The 5,184-nt window shown below is 45.4% G+C and overlaps 1 protein-coding gene across 1 annotated transcript in view; it reads left to right on the plus strand.

Annotated features, from left to right (window-relative positions):
- Nucleotides 1-5,184, plus strand: part of Gigyf2 (GRB10 interacting GYF protein 2) — a 173,696-nt gene continuing 168,512 nt past the window's right edge. The window contains exon 1 of the mRNA XM_023722065.1: nt 1-103. The gene's annotated coding sequence lies outside the window, so the exon portion shown is untranslated. The remainder of the gene's footprint in view (nt 104-5,184) is intronic.

A 5,184-nucleotide genomic window follows, 5' to 3' on the forward strand; every position in this document is an offset into this window, starting at 1 on the left:
AGCGCGCTGTCACGTGACGTGCGTGGCGACGTGTCGGCCATCTTGTGTTGTTGAGGCTGAGGACTGACTTGGGTTCTGAGAGACTCTCTGTCCCGGACCGCAGGTAACCAGCGACTCCGTCTCGCTCCTCTGCCCGGGTCGGCTCCGCGCCCTGGCCTTGCTCCTGCGCCCCAGGCAGCCCGGGCCTTCCACCTGCGCTCGCGTCCCCTCGCTACGGCCCGATCCCGCCCGGCCGCATGGGCTCCGACAGGCCGCCCTGGCAGCGGCCGCGGCCGGCTGGGGGCGTCAGACGAGCGACAGGTCAGATGCGGGGCCGGAGCGAGCCTCCTCCCGGGCGCGGGGCACGGCGGGCTGGGCGCGTTTCTGCCGCCGGGAGCCCCCTCCGCCCGGGCCCGTGCGGGTGCCGGGGGAGCCGCGGAAGGGAGGAGGGCGGTGGGGCGCGCGGTGTCAGGCCGAGGGCTCGCCTTCCGCTCCGGGCCGGCCGCCCGCCCGGCCTCGGGGTGGCCGGGACAGCTGCTTCGCCCAGACAGCTGCTCCCGCCGGCCCCTTTCCCACACCTGCCCCGGAGAGGTGCGCCCTACCTTCCCCGGAGCGTCCGGATGGGGGAAGCTGCCTCCGGGGCGAGAGGACGGGGTCTGGCCCAGGCCCGAGGCCAGGTGGAGCCATGATCGGAGCCTCGGGCCGACCGAGCCTGGGAAAGCGGAGACCGCGGCAGCTCTGGGCGCGCGAACCTGCGCTTGAGGCTGAGATGGGCAGTAGTCGTCCGTGGAAGCAGTTTTCCACTAAGCACTCCGAACACTTCAGTTTTGTGGCCGAAATATAAATCAAGCGAGCAGAGCAGGAAAGGATGAAAGAAGCTTGTTACGTGACCGTGTTTGGGAAGCAATAAGATGTCTTTGCATTTATGCAGTAACCCCCTCCCACCTGCCCACCCCCAGTTTTCCTGAACGTCAAAGCACTTAAACACATCTAGTCTTTCTATAAGAAAGGTACTTATTCCAGTGTAACTCGCGAGAAAACAAGGGGCTAGATAGAACCCCTGAACTGCGGTGTCCTGGCCAGTGCTGTAATACCTTGTATAGGTAGTTTTTGGTTCCTTGGTTGTAATTTTTTTTCCCCTAGTCTTGTATTCAAGACTTTTTTTTTTTTTTAAATGTAGTATTTCCTTTTTAGAATCTAACGATTTCCAGACTAGAAGTAAAAGTTTTCTCATCCTTTCTGTACATTAACTTACACTTTTCTAGCGTTTGGAGCTCTGGCCTTAGAATTTGTATGTTTTGGTTAGAACATAAAGGCTTTCTCTCCTTTGATTTTTTATGTGTTTTACTAGTTAGGGCAGCAGCTTTTCTTTTGCTTAAACTGGCATATGTACATTTCTATTACATCACATTTTGACGTGGAAAGAGCTGTAGAAAAAATTAAAAGTATCATGCATCTGGAAAAATTTCACAGGGTACTTAAGACATTTAGCACAGGAAAACACTGGTGATGGTACTGATTCACTAGAAAGGAAAGGACTTTCACACCCTTTTGATACTTGATACTTTAGAGTCTGGGTAGGCAGGAGGAATTGTTTCCCTTTATTCATTTGACAGATTCTGAGTAGTTTACTGTTGGGGTGCTGGGAGAAAAGCAGATGATTTACTTCTTGAGGTCATTTCTAGACAGATAAGTATTTAGGTAAAATGTACAGATGCTCCTCAACTATATCTCTATAAACTGATTATAAGCAGAAAAGTGATTTAAATGTCTTACCTACTGTCTATTACAGTTTAGCAACACAGTTTACAGTAGAGTCTCAGTTTCTCTGTCATGATCATGTGACTGAGAGCTGTTTTGGCATTGTCAAGAATGTAGAACACCGTATTGTTTTTTTGCACCATAATTGGAAAGTCCCAATTTGAACCATTCCAAGTCAGTAAAGTTGTAACTGACATGGGATAAACGAAATGGAAGTAGGAAACAGTAAAGAGTGTATGGGCAGTTAATTTTGTGTTGTCCAATAAAGCTTTATGGATAAGCTAATGTTTGAGGGAAGACCTGACAGAGAAGAATGGTTCCTGAGTAGGAGGCAGCAAAGGCAATTTTTTTTTTTTTTAATGTACTCGCGAAAGGATTTGACTATACAGATGCGATAGATCAGATTCCTACTGATCTTTCTGATTTAGCCTCCCCAATGCTGGGATTACAGGTTGGTTTTATTGGCCACCTCAGTGTGCCTGGGGGCAGGGCCAGTTTGGCCTGTGGAGCCAGAGATGGTGCCCCAGACCCTGCACTTGCCTAAGCAGGCACCTAATCCACTGACCTATCTCATTGGCCCTTAGGGCAAAGATCTTGAGGTTTAAAATAAGGGTTTGAAGAACCTGGTGCGGCGGTGCACACCTATGATCCTAGTGCTGGGGAGGCTGAAAACAGGAGGATCACTGTGAGTCCGAGCTGCATAGTGAGACCCTGTACCAAATACATTAAAGAAAAAACAAAAACAAAACAACAAAATCTGGGTTGGAGCCAGAAATGGTGAAATATGCTTCTAATCCCAGTCATTTGCACTTGTTCTGAAGACTGAGGCAGAAGGAAGACAGGTTCAAGGCCATCCTTGGCAAGATCCTCTTTCAAAATGTGATTTTCAAGGATTGTAGCTCAGTCGTAGACTGCTTACCTGGAGGCCCTAGGACCAGTTTCCAGACTGCAAAAACAATAACAAAAATGAAAACAAAACAGAAATGGCAGCCAGTAAGGGTCATCTGAGAAAATCAGTGAGGCTAGCATAGGTAAAGACAGGAGTAAGAAGAAAGCTAGTATTACCCTCTGGTAAACATGGTTATTCACTGTCTTGGAATCTTCCCTTTTCATTTATGATTTTCAGATTTTGGAGCTTTGGGTCAGTAGTCTCCACCCCATTTGGAAAAATTTAGGGTGCTTATATATTTCAGAATGTTATAATAGATTTTTTTTTTTTTCTCAAACGTATGGTTTTAAGGGGCTGGTGAGATGGCTCAGTGGTCTAAAGCAACTACTTAGAACAAGCTTAACTAAAGCACAGGGACCATGGTTCAATCCCCCAGCACCACATGCCAGCCAGCCCCGCCCGCTGGTGGGCTGAGCTGGCCACACAAACACACACACACACACACACACACGCACACACACATAAATAAATTTTAAAAAGTATGGTTTTAAGATTGACCAGGCATGGTAGTACATGCCTGTAATTCTTGCACTCAGGAAGCTGAGGCAGGACATTGCTTTGAGTTTTTGAGGGCAGCCTGGGATACATAGTTCAAGGCCACTTCAGGGTTTTCTTTTTTTCCTTTGGAAATAGAACTCTGGACCTTGTGCATGACAGGGCCACTGAGCTATATACTCAGCACAAGGCCAATTTAAGTTATGGAGAAAACAAAAACAAAAAGATTGATGCTAGACTACCTGAAAGTCTTTTTCAGAAAGGAATGGGTAAGCATTTGAAAATACAAGAATATGAAGAATTTCCTTTGAAATTTAGATAATTAACGGCTAACTGTACATGTAGTTAGTGCATTAACTTGTTTTTTCACTTTAGCCCAAGCTGGCCTTGAACTCAAGGTGATCTTCCTACCTTAGCCTCCACAGTGCTGGGGTTACAGGTGTGTACCACCGTATCTGGCTAAGAATTTTTTTTTTCCCTTGTGTCTTTTTTTGGGGTAGGGACTGGTGTGGCAAGTGGTGCCGGGATCCAACCTTGGTCCCCTACACCTGCCTAAGCTTGCCTAAGTAGGTGCTTCAGACTGCTGAGCTGTCTTGCTGGCCCTAAGAATTTCTTAAAATTCTGTATTGTCCAGCTCAATTTTATATTCTCAGAGCCATTCCTATTAAGTTGGTTTGTCATTCAGAACATGTGTGGAATTTTTTTTGTTGAGTTTTTTAATTCTTCCAGTTTAACTTTTCAGGTTACTTCTCAAAGTAATTTTTTTTTTTTTTTTTTTTTTAATGTATTTAGTACAGGGTCTACAGGGTCTCATTATACATACCATACTCAAAGTGATCCTCCTGTTTTCAGCCTCCCAAGTGGTGGGATTACAGGGGGGCACCACCATGCCCAGTCTCAATCTGCTGTCTCAGCACTAATCCCTGGGTTCCTGTGCCTGCCTAAACAGGCGCTTTAATCCACTGAGCTATCTGGCTGGCCTTTTTTTTTTTTTTTTTTTGGTGGAAATGGGGATTGAACTCGGGCCATTGTTCTTGCCAGGGAAGCGCTTATTCCACTGAGCCTTCTCCCTGGCCCTGGCTGGCCTTTTTTTTTTTTTTTTTTCAGTGTCAAAGTAATTTGATAGAACAGTGAAAAAATTCTTAAACTTTTCCATAATTTCTGTCTCCTCTTCATCATCATTTTGTGGTATTGGAGAGTAAACCTGGGACCTTTGCACTGAATTACATCCGTAGTGTTTTAGGTATTTTTTTATTTTGAGACAGGGTCTTGCTAGCTGGGCTCCAACTTGGCAGTCTTCCTCCTGCCTTTTTGTTTGTTTTTGTTTTTGGAGACAGGATCTTGCTATGTTGTCCAGGCTAGCCTTGTACTCAAGGCAGTTCTCCTGACTAGACTCCCAAATTCTGGAATTACAGAAGTGTGCTGTCATACCTGGCTTCTATTTATGCACATATTCTTAGACTGAACTATCGTAAATGTCCTGTTTCCTATCAGTTAACCTCAGGAAGTTAATAAATTTGAAGTGTTTTTGCTGATAGGAATTACATGGCTAGGGTGTGAATGAGGCTGCTTGGCTAAAAGGCAACTTAGTGATGGTAGTGATGAAATGGTGTTTTTTTTTTTTTTTTTTTTTCTTCAGTACTGGGGATTGAACTAAGGGCCTTGCGCTTGCTAGGCAAGCAGTTATTCTATTGGGCTATCTCCCCAGCCCTAAAATAATATCTTTTTTTTTTTGCAGAACTGGGGATTGAACTCATGCCCTTGCGCTTGCCGGGCAAGCGCTTATTCTACTGAGCCATCTCCCTGGCCAAAAATAGTGTCTTAATTGCATTTCTTTCGTTCCTTTGTTGAGTTTTTGAAACATCCTTTCTAAATAATATTTCTGATGTCACAAATAAACTGAACATAGTTTATTTGTTCTCATGACTCTACATTTTAATGCTCTATATAATGTTTTATTTTGCTGACCTTTGTACTAGAAGATGACACTATAGTGCTTA

This window comes from Octodon degus, unplaced genomic scaffold (genome assembly GCF_000260255.1).
Source record: "Octodon degus isolate 3935 unplaced genomic scaffold, OctDeg1.0 scaffold00089, whole genome shotgun sequence".
Taxonomy (NCBI): domain Eukaryota; kingdom Metazoa; phylum Chordata; class Mammalia; order Rodentia; family Octodontidae; genus Octodon; species Octodon degus.